This window comes from Aegilops tauschii, chromosome 4 (genome assembly GCF_002575655.3).
Source record: "Aegilops tauschii subsp. strangulata cultivar AL8/78 chromosome 4, Aet v6.0, whole genome shotgun sequence".
In the NCBI taxonomy this organism is placed as follows: domain Eukaryota; kingdom Viridiplantae; phylum Streptophyta; class Magnoliopsida; order Poales; family Poaceae; genus Aegilops; species Aegilops tauschii.
This window is the reverse complement of record NC_053038.3, coordinates 213486111-213498395: the sequence shown is the minus strand read 5'-3', so window position 1 is coordinate 213498395 and position 12285 is coordinate 213486111. Positions and strand designations below refer to the sequence as shown.

The 12285-nt window shown below is 42.7% G+C and overlaps 1 protein-coding gene across 22 annotated transcripts in view; it reads right to left on the bottom strand.

Annotated features, from left to right (window-relative positions):
- LOC120970847 (uncharacterized) overlaps positions 1-12285 on the bottom strand; it is a 58897-nt gene that overhangs the window by 18620 nt on the left and 27992 nt on the right. The window lies entirely within an intron of this gene.

Here is a 12285-nt window from a genome sequence, read left to right as displayed (position 1 = left end):
TGGTCGATTGCTTCGTGCTTGATACGTCCATTTTGCATCATGCTTTTATATCGATATTTATTGCATTATGGGCTGTTATTACACATTATGTCACAATACTTATGCCCATTCTCTCTTATTTTACAAGGTTTGCATAAGGAGAGAGAATGCCGGCAGCTGGAATTCTGGGCTGGAAAAGGAGCAAATATTAGAGACCTATTCTGCACAACTCCGAAAGTCCTGAAACTCCATGAAAGTCATTTTTGGAAATAATAAAAAATACTGAGCGGAAGAAATACCAGAGGGGGCCCACACCCTGGCCACGAGGGTGGGGGCGCGCCCTACCCCCCTGGGCGCGCGCCCCTGCCTCGTGGGTCCCCTGTTGGCCCTCCGGTGCCCATCTTGTGCTATATGAAGTCTTTCGTCCAAAGAAAAATCATAAGCAAGCTTTCGGGACGAGACTCCGCCGCCATGAGGCGGAACCTTGGCGGAACCAATCTAGGGCTCCGGCAGAGCTGTTCTGCCGGGGACACATCCCTCCGGGAGGGGGAAATCATCGCCATCGTCATCACCAATGCTCCTCTCATCGGGAGAGGGCAATCTCCATCAACATCTTCACGAGCACCATCTCCTCTCAAACCATAGTTCATATCTTGTATCCAATTCTTGTCTCCATGTCTGGGATTGGTACCTGTAGGTTGCTAGTAGTGTTAATTACTCCTTGTAGTTGATGCTAGTTGGTTTATTTGGTGGAAGATCATATGTTCAGATCCTATATGCATGTTAATACCCCTCTGATTATGAACATGAATATGCTTTGTGAGTAGTTACGTTTGTTCCTGAGGACATGGGAGAAGTCTTGCTATTAGTAGTCATGTGAATTTGGTATTCGTTCGATATTTTGATGAGATGTATGTTGTCTCTCCTCTAGTGGTGTTATGTGAACGTCGACTACATGACACTTCACCATTGTTTGGGCCTAGAGGAAGGCATTGGGAAGTAATAAGTAGATGATGGGTTGCTAGAGTGACAGAAGCTTAAACCCTAGTTTATGCGTTGCTTCGTAAGGGGCTGATTTGGATCCACTTGTTTCATGCTATGGTTAGGTTTACCTTAATACTTCTTTTGTAGTTGCGGATGCTTGCAATAGGGGTTAATCATAAGTGGGATTCTTGTCCAAGTAAGTGCAGCACCCAAGCACCGGTCCACCCACATATCAAATTATCAAAGTACCGAACGCGAATCATATGAACGTGATGAAAACTAGCTTGACGATAATTCCCATTTGTCCTCGGGAGCGCTTTTCTCTATATAAGAGTTTGTCCAGGCTTGTCCTTTGCTAGAAAAAGGATTGGGCCACCTTGCTGCATTTTATTTACTTTTGTTACTTGTTGCTCGCTACAAATTACCTTATCACAAAACTATCTGTTACCTATAATTTCAGTGCTTGCAGAGAATACCTTGCTGAAAACCGCTTATCATTTCCTTCTGCTCCTTGTTAGGTTCGACACTCTTACTTATCGAAAGGACTATGATAGATCCCCTATACTTGTGGGTCATCAAGACTCTTTTCTGGCGCCGTTACCGGGGAGTGAAGCGCCTTTGGTAGGTGGAATTTGGTAAGGAAAAATTTATATAGTGTGCTGAAATTTACTGTCACTTGTTACTATGGAAAGTAATCCTCTGAGGGGCTTGTTCGGGGTATCTTCACCCTGACCAGTAGAGCAAAGAGTTTCTCCTCAACCTACTGAACTTACTGAAAATGAAAATGTCTACTTTGAGATTCCTTCGGGTATGATAGAAAAACTGCTAGCTAATCCTTTTGCAGGAGACGGAACAATGCATCCTGATGAGCACCTAATATATGTGGATGAAGTTTGTGGATTATTTAAGCTTGCTGGTGTGCCTGATGATGTTATTAAGAATAAGGTCTTCCCTTTATCTTTGAAGGGAGATGCATTGGCATGGTATAGGCTATGTGATGTTATGGGCTCATGGAACTACAAACGATTGAAATTGGAATTTCATCAGAAGTTTTATCCTATGCATCTTGTTCATCGTGATCGCAATTATATATATAATTTTTGGCCTCGCGAAGGAGAAAGCATCGCTCAAGCTTGGGGAAGGCTTAAATCAATGTTATATTCATGCCCCGATCATGAGCTCCCAAGAGAAATAATTATTCAAAAAATTTATGCTCAGCTTTCTGATAACAATCGCACCATGCTCGATACTTCTTGTGCTGGCTCTTTTATGATGAAGACTATTGAATTCAAATGGGATTTATTGGAAAGAATTAAACGCAACTCTGAAGATTGGGACCTCGACGAAGGTAAGGAGTCAGGTATGACACCTAAGTTTGATTGTGTTAAATCTTTTATGGATACCGATGTTTTCCGTAAATTTAGCACTAAATATGGACTTGACTCTGAGATAGTAGCTTCTTTCTGTGAATCTTTTGCTTCTCATGTTGATCTCCCTAAGGAGAAGTGGTTTAAATATCATCCTCCCATAGAAGTAAAAGTAGCTGCACCTATTAAAGTTGAAGAAAAGACTATCACTTATAATGATCCTATTGTTCCTACTACTTATGTTGAGAAACCACCTTTTCCTGTTAGGATAAAAGCTCATGCTAAAGCTTCAACTGTGGTTTGTAAAAGCAATATTAGAACTTATACACCTCCTGAGCAAGTTAAAGTTGAACCTAATATTGTTATTGTTAAAGATCTCTTGGCTGATAATATTGATGGGCATGTTATTTATTTCTGTGATGAGACTGCTAGAATTGCTAAACCTTGTGCTAAAGAAAAACATAGACCCGTGGTAGGCATGCCTGTTATTTCTGTTAAAATAGGAGATCATTGTTATCATGGCTTATGTGATATGGGTGCTAGTGCTAGTGCAATACCTTTTGACTTATACAAAGAAATTATGCATGATATTGCACCTGCTGAGATAGAAGATATTGATGTCACAATTAAACTTGCCAATAGAGATACTATATCACCAATGGGAATTGTTAGAGATGTTGAAGTCCTGTGTGGGAAAACTAAATATCCTGCTGATTTTCTTGTTCTTGGTTCCCCACAAGATAGCTTTTGTCCCATTATTTTTGGTAGACCCTTCTTGAATACAGTTAATGCTAAGATAGACTGCGAAAAGGATGTTGTTACTATTGGTCTAGGTGATATGTCTCATGAGTTCAACTTTTCTAAATTTCGTAGACAACACCGTGAAGAGGTATTGCCTAGTAAAGATGAAATTATTGGTCTTGCTTCTATTGTCGTGCCTCCTAGTGATCCTTTAGAACAATATTTGCTAGACCATGAAAATGATATGTTTATGAATGAAAGAAGGGAAATAGATGAAGTATTCTTTAAGTAGGAACCCATCCTGAAACACAATTTTCCTGTTGAAATCCTAGGGGATCCTCCTCCACCCAAGGGTGATCCCGTGTTTGAGCTTAAACCGTTACCTGACACTCTTAAATATGCTTATCTTGATGAGAAAAAGATATATCCTGTTATTATTAGTGCTAACCTTTCAGAGCTTGAAGAAGAGAGATTATTGAAAACTCTGAAGAAGCACCGCGCTGCTATTGGATATACTCTTGATGATCTTAAGGGCATTAGTCCCACACTATGTCAACACAAAATAAATTTGGAGAAAGATGCCAAACCAGTTCGTGATCACCAACGACGGCTGAATCCTAAGATGAAAGAAGTGGTAAGAAAGGAAATACTAAAGCTTCTTGAGGCAGGTATTATTTATCCCGTTGCTGATAGTCAATGGGTAAGTCCTGTCCATTGTGTCCCTAAGAAGGGAGGTATTACTGTGGTTCCTAATGATAAAGATGAATTGATTCCGCAAAGAATTATTACAGGTTATAGGATGGTAACTGATTTCCGCAAATTAAATAAAGCTACTAAAAAGGATCATTACCCCTTACCTTTTATCGATCAAATGCTAGAAAGATTATCCAAACATACACATTTTTGCTTTCTAGATTGTTATTCTGGTTTCTCTTAATTACATGTGTCAGCCGATGATCAATCAAAGACCACTTTTACTTGCCCTTTCGGTACTTTTGCTTATAGACGTATGCCTTTTGGTTTATGTAATGCACCTACTACCTTCCAAAGATGCATGATGGCTATATTCTCTGACTTTTGTGAAAAGATTTGTGAGATTTTCATGGACGATTTCTCCGTTTACGGATCCTCTTTTGATGATTGCTTGAGCAACCTTGATCGAGTTTTGCAGAGATGTGAAGAAACTAATCTTGTCTTGAATTGGGAAAAGTGCCACTTTATGGTTAATGAAGGTACTGTCTTGGGGCATAAAGTTTCTGAAAGAGATATTGAGGTTGATAAAGCCAAGGTTGATGCTATTGAAAAGATGTCATGTCCCAAGGACATCAAAGGTATAAGAAGTTTCCTTGGTCATGCCGGTTTTTATAGGAGGTTCATTAACGACTTCTCAAAAATTTCTCGGCCTCTGACTAATTTATTACAAAAAGATATACCATTTGTCTTTGATGATGATTGTGTAGAAGCATTTGAAATACTTAAGAAAGCATTGATCTCTACACCTATTGTTCAGCCACCTGATTGGAATTTACCATTTGAAATTATGTGTGATGCTAGTGATTATGTTGTAGGTGCTGTTCTAGGGCAAAGAGTTGATAAGAAATTAAATGTTATTCAATATGCTAGTAAAACTCTAGACAATGCGCAGAGAAATTATACTACTACTGAAAAAGAATTCTTAGCAGTTGTATTTACTTGTGATAAGTTCAGACCTTATATTGTTGATTCCAAAGTAACTATTCACACGGATCATGCTGCTATTAAATATCTTATGGAAAAGAAAGATGCTAAACCTAGACTTATTAGATGGGTTCTCTTACTACAAGAATTTGATTTGCATATTATTGATAGAAAGGGAGCTGAGAACCCCGTTGCAGACAACTTGTCTAGGTTAGAAAATGTTCTTGATGACCCACTACCTATTGATGATAGCTTTCCTGATGAACAATTAAATGTCATAAACGCTTCTCGAACTACTCCATGTTATGCTGATTATGCTAATTACATTGTTGCTAAATTTATACCACCTAGTTTCACATACCAGCAAAAGAAAAAGTTTTCTATGATTTGAGACATTACTTTTGGGATGACCCACATCTTTATAAAGAAGGAGTAGATGGTGTTATTAGACGTTGTGTACCTAAGCATGAACAGGAACAGATCATACGCAAGTGTCACTCCGAGGCTTATGGAGGACACCACGCTGGAGATAGAACTGCACATAAGGTATTGCAATCCGGTTTTTATTGGCCTACTCTCTTCAAGGGTGCCCGTAAGTTTGTCTTGTCTTGCGATGAATGTCAAAGAATTGGTAATATTAGTAGATGTCAAGAAATGCCTATGAACTATTCACTTGTTATTGAACCATTTGATGTTTGGGGCTTTGATTATATGCGACCTTTTCCTGCCTCTAATGGATATACACATATTTTAGTTATTGTTGATTACGTTACTAAGTGGGTAGAAGCTATTCCAACTAGTAGTGCTGATCATAACACCTCTATTAAGATGCTTAAGGAAGTTATTTTTCCGAGGTTTGGAGTCCCTAGATATTTAATGACTGATGGTGGTTCACATTTTATTCATGGTGCTTTCCGTAAAATGCTTGCTAAGTATGATGTTAATCACAGAATTGCATCTCCTTATCACCCACAGTCTAGTGGTCAAGTAGAATTGAGTAATAGAGAGCTCAAATTAATTTTGCAAAAGACTGTTAATAGATCTAGAAAGAATTGGTCCAAGAAACTTGATGATGCATTATGGGCCTATAGAACTGCATATAACAATCCTATGGGTATGCCTCCGTATAAAATGGTTTATGGAAAAGCATGTCACTTACCTCTCGAACTAGAACATAAGGCATATTGGGCTATTAAAGAGCTCAACTATGATTTCAAACTTGCCGGTGAGAAGAGGTTATTTGACATTAGCTCACTTGATGAATGGAGAACCCAAGCCTATGAGAATGCCAAATTGTTTAAATAAAAAGTTAAAAGATGGCATGACAAAAGGATACAAAAGCGTGAGTTTAATGTAGGTGATTATGTATTGCTATACAACTCTCATTTAAGATTTTTTGCAGGAAAACTTCTCTCTAAATGGGAAGGCCCTTATGTTATCGAGGAGGTCTATCATTACGGTGCCATAAAAAACAACAACTTCGAAGGCACAAATCCGAAGGTGGTGAACGGTCAAAGGATCAAACATTATATCTCAGGTAATCCTATAAATGTTGAAACCAATGTTATTGAAACCGTAACCCCGGAGGAATACATAAGGGACACTTTCCAGAACGCTTCAGACTCGAAAAAGGAATAGGTATGTGGTACGGTAAGTAAACCGACTCCAAAACAGTTCTAAAGGCAATTTTTCTCCGTTTTGGAATAGAAAAATAAGAAGCAGTCCGGGAAGGACACGAGGGCTCCACGAGGGTGGGGGGCGCGCCCTACCCCCTGGGTGCGCCCCCTGCCTTGTGGGCACCTCGTGCGCTCTTCGGACTCCGTTTTCTTGCACGATACGTATTTTGGTCGGCAAAAATTCATTATATAATCTCCCAAAGGTTTTGACTCCCGTATCACGCAATTGTCCTCTGTTCTTGTTTCGAGTTGTTTCCTGTCAGGGTTGTCAAGGCCAGGCATCATGTCGTCCCCCTCATCCAACAATGGTGACAACGATGCTTGGCTAATGAAGATAGAGCTGAAGAGGGAAGAACCCCTGGAGATCAACAAGGATGAAGGGATCAAGAAGGCCACGAAGGACCAACTTCCGGCAACAGAAGACATCCTTCAATTTGATCACAATCTTCTTACTGCAACTGAGATCGAAGCTTTTAAGATGATTGAGTTAGCTCGTATACAAAACAAGTATCTCACACGTGAAAATATTTTGTTGAAGGAGTGTATCGTTGCACTCAAGGGCATTATCCACAAGTTGGAGGATCTCTTACGCTCGATGTGCGACTAGCCATCATCACCACCATCTTCTTCACCTCCGAAGAAAGAGATATAATCATATGAGTATGGGCACTCCCTTTGGCAACTGCCAAGCTTGGGGGAGGTGCCCCGGTATCGTATCACCACCACATCTCCTATCTTTACCATTTTTCTTAGTTCGATCCTATTAGTAGTCTCTTGATTCAGTAGAATAAAGTTTTTAGTGTGATCTAGTTTTGAGTTTTTCCTTATGATCCCTCTATGTAATCGACTCCGTGAGCTATATAATAAAGATTAGTGTTGAGTCAAGGGCTTGATTATTTTGCCATGATCTTGAGTGAATAAAAGAAAAGAGAAAAGAATAAAAATAAATAAAGAGATCATATTGATCTTATTGAGAGTAATGACTTCACATAGAAAGAGTATGATGATTAAAAATTGTTGGGAGTTGGCAAACATAGCTTTGGTCATCGTAGCAACTAATAGGAAGTAATAAAGAAAGAGAGGTTTCACATATAAATATACTATCTTGGACATCTTTTATGATTGGGAGCACTCATTAAAATATGACATGCTAAAGAGTTGATGTTGGACAAGGAAGACAACGTAATGGGTTATGTTTTCTTATATCTGAGATAAAGTATATTGTCATGGATCATCCAACATGGTGAGCTTGCCTTTCCCCCTCATGCTAGCCAAATTCTTTGCACCAAGTAGAGATACTACTTGTGCTTTCAAAAACCCTTAAACCCAGTTTTGCCATGAGAGTCCACCATATCTACCTATGGATTGAGTAAGATCCTTCAAGTAAGTTGTCATCGGTGCAAGCAATAAAAATTGCTCTCTAAATATGTATGATTGATTGGTGTGGAGGAAATAAGATTTATACGATCTTGTGATGTGGAAGAAATAAAAGCGACGGACTGCATAATAAAGGTCTATATCACAAGTGGCAATATAAAGTGACGTTCTTTCGCATTAAGATTTTGTGCATCCTACCCTGAAAGCGCATGGCAACCTCTGCTTCCCTCAGCGAAGGGCCTATCTTTTATTATTATCTTCTACCTTATGCAAGAGTCATGGTGATCTTCTGTAACGCCCCGAGACCGACGCTTCAGACGTCTTCCATGTTTTTCGTTATCGCCGCGTGTATTTATTTGTTTGTTGCATCTCATCTCATAGCATCATGCACATTGCATCCACATGTTTTCTTAAAACTCGTAGTCGTTCATAGTTGCCGCGTCCCCTGCCTTCGTTGACCGTTTCGAGACCAACCGGGTTCTTGTTTCCCTCTTCTTTGTCCGCCTTATCTCTCTGCACAGTGCATAGACCCCCTTGCGTGCGCGTCAAGCTGTCCCGAACTCGAACCGCTCAGTCGTGACCATTGGATCCGGATCATCCCCAAACATCTATAAAACATCTCCGTTTTCTTATTTGGTCTCCCTAGCCTATTTATCCGGGCCCGTCCGATTAAGATCAGAGGGACCAAATGCCCTTATCCAAAAATCGACTTGCTATATATAGACCCCCTAACCTAACCTAGACAAACCACCTAATTTCTAGGGATCCTACCCTAGCGCCGCCACCATCTACATCGGGATCCTCCCTGGTCCAAAATCCATACCCATCCAATTAGTGGCTGCGCCCCCGATCCAAATCCCCTCGGCCTCCACTCGCTACCAACCAGCACGCCTCCTCATCTAGGACCACCTCCCCGTGCCGCCGAGCGCCTTCGCCGGAGCTGCTCCGTTCCTCGCTCAAACCAGCAGGCTGTCCTCACCGCCCTGCCCCTTTTCCCTCCTTCGCTGAAGCTCTCTGTCTCACTGGACTCCCTCTCTTTTCTCTGTAACAGCGTCGCCGCCATCTTCTTCCCGGAGGACCTCGATGAGAACGCCGCCCGCGGTACCCCCGATCTTCCCCGGAGCGACCCCGTTCCGCTGACGCCCCTACGCCATGCTGTCGTGCCCCGCCTTGGCCTGCCGTGACCCGACTCCTGCCTCCTCTGCTTCACCCTGCGCCGAACGACAAGCCGCAGCCATCGAAAAAAGTTCCAGGCCAACCCCGCGACCTCTCCTCCTCCTATTTTTCCCCTCTCCCTCTCACGGTGGCCCCCTCTCCTTCCCAGGAACGAGCAGGAGCTCGCCCAAGCTCCATGGCGCCGCCGCGTCGTCCTGCTTCGTCCGGTGACCTCTGAGCAGCGCCACCCGCCGGATCTGCTCGAGCTCGCCTCGCCCCTACGCCTCACGTCCCACGCCGCCGCTCCTGCTTCATTCCGGCGAGGCTCCGCCCGGGTCCGTTCGCCTCCATGCCGTCCGCGTCGCCAAGCCCGGTCGCAGCCGTCGACCCCTAGATCCCCTGCTTCACGATCGAGGAGACCAGTGCCGCACCCTCGTTGACCTGTTCCAGCGCCAGCGTGGACGAGAACCACGTTGCCCGCGCGGGGCCTCCTCTTGCCTCGCCAAGGCCCGGCCTAACTCTCCACCGACTGGGCCATGGCCCATGGTGAGCAGCACCCGCCCCTCTTTGTGCATGTTGGACCAGCCAGTTTTGGCCCGTAGTATTTTTTTTCTGCTGCTGCGAATTTGTCCAATTATCCCGAAAACTGCATGTTTACAGATTGCACCCTCATGTTCATGCATATAATAACTCAACAACCGTGCATCGGATTGAAATGTTTTAAACATGTAAAATGCCTATAATTTGATCTAGTTTCATAATATGCCATTTTCATCCATGTTAAAAATGTTTAAATGTGCTGTTTGATTTAATTTTCTTAAATGCCATGTTAGAATGATTTAATTCATAACTAATTAACCGTAACTCGGATTTAAATAAACTATGTATGTAACTTGCTTGGAAAAATGTCTAGTTTAACATGGTGGCATTACTTTGCATGTTTAACAACTCTAAAATATGGTTTAGGGCAGAACAGTAGCAAATTTCAAATATGCATATGAGGATTTTCCGAAATTGTTGTTTCTTATTTCCGGCCTCATTTAAACTTGCCTAAATAGTTAGTTTAATTATGCTTCACCTCTTGCCATGTTTAACAACATTTAATATTGTTGGGTACATAAACGAGAGTGAACTAAATGTTTGAAATGTGGTGTTTCGTCAATATGCAACTCGTTGCATATTGTGCTCCACTTAACTTGTAATATTGTTTGTGCACTTTGCCATGCCATGCCTCTTTAAACCGGACATGCATCGTACTTGGTTGCGCATCATGCCATGTTTATGTGATGGTTGTTTACTAGGTTGTTTGCTTCTTTCCGGTTTGCTTCTCTCGTTACTGGTTTCGTTCCGGAGTTGTGAGGATTCGTTCGACACGCCCGTTCGTCTTCTTCTTGGACTCGTTCTTCTTCCTTGCGGGATCTCAGGCAAGATGACCATATCCTCAAAATCACTTCTATCTTTGCTTGCTAGTTGTTCGCTCTATTGCTATGCCGCGCTATCTACCACTTGCTATATCATGCCTCCCATATTGCCATGATAGCCTCTAACCTTTCTTTCACCCTTCCTAGCAAACCGTTGTTTTGGTAACGTTACCGCTTTGCTCAGCCCCTCTTATAGCGTTGTTAGTTGCAGGTGAAGATGAAGTTTGTTCCATGTTGGAACATGGATTTTGTTGGGATATCACAATATCTCTTATTTAATTAATGCATCTATATACTTGGTAAAGGGTGGAAGGCTCGGCCTTATGCCTGGTGTTTTGTTCCACTCTTGCCGCCCTAGTTTTCGTCATATCGGTATTATGTTCCCGGATTTTGCGTCCCTAACGCGGTTGGGTGTTATGGGAACCCCTTGACAGTTCGCTTTGAATAAAACTCCTCCAGCAAGGCCCAACCTTGGTTTTACATTTGCCTAACAACCTATTACCCCTTCCCTTGGGTCGGCCAACCCGAGGGTCATCTTTATTTAGCCCCCCCAGGCTAGTGCTTCTCTAAGTGTTGGTCCGAACCGAGTAGCCTGCGGGGCCACCTCGGGGAAACTCGAGGCCTGGTTTTACTCGTAGCTTGACTTATCTGGTGTGCCCTGAGAACGAGATATGTGCAGCTCCTATCAGGATTTGTCGGCACATTCGGGCGGCTTTGCTGGACTTGTTTTACCATTGTCGAAATGTCTTGTAACCGGGATTCCGAGACTGATCGGGTCTTCCCGGGAGAAAGAATATCCTTCGTTGATCGTGAGAGCTTATCATGGGCTAAGTTGGGACACCCCTGCAGGGTATTATCTTCCGAAAGCCGTGCCCGCGGTTATGTGGCAGATGGGAATTTGTTAATGTCCGGTTGTAGAGAACTTGACACTTGTTTTAATTAAAATGCATCAACCGCGTGTGTAGCCGTGATGGTCTCGTTTTTGGGTTATGTTTGGACGTAAGTAGTTTTAGGATCACTTCTTGATCACTTCTAGTTTCTCGACCGTTGCGTTGCTCCTCTTCTCGCTCTTATTTGCGTATGTTAGCCACCATATTTGCTTAGTGCTTGCTGCAGCTCCACCTCATTACCCCATCCTTCATATAAGCTTAAATAGTCTTGATCTCGCGGGTGTGAGATTGCTGAGTCCTCGTGACTCACAGATTCTACCAAAACAGTTGCAGGTGCCGACGATACCAGTGCAGGTGATGCTACCGAACTCAAGTGGGAGTTCAACGAGGACCTTGGTCCTTACTATGTTTCGTTTCCTGTTGATCAGTAGTGGAGCCCAGTTGGGACGATCGGGGATCTAGCAGTTGGGTTATCTTCTTTTCTTTTGGCTTTGACCGTAGTCGGTCTATGTGTGTACTCTGATTGATGTATGATTTATTTAAGTATTGTGTGAAGTGGCGATTGTAAGCCAACTCTCTTTATCCCATTCTTGTTCATTACATGAGATTGTGTGAAGATGACCCTTCTTGCGACAAAACCTACAATGCGGTTATGCCTCTTAGTCGTGCCTCGACACGTGGGAGATATAGCCGCATCGTGGGTGTTACAAGTTGGTATCAGAGCCATCCCCGACTTAGGAGCCCCCTGCTTGATCGAATCGCTGACGTTGTTGAGTCTATGTTTTGAGGCTTAGGATTATATATATCGGAGAGTAGGATTCTTTTTACTCCTCAGTCCCTTCGTCGCTCTGGTGAGGCCTCCTGACGTAGATGTTTTGACTTTCCTCTCCTCAAATTTCACTAATTTTTTTAGATCACGCGGGTATCTTGGGATCGTTCCGATATTCTTGTGACGAGAACATTGTTCTTGGTGCCTCCTGACATTTAGGGGTTGTGGCAGTGTCCCGGGGAGTTGAGC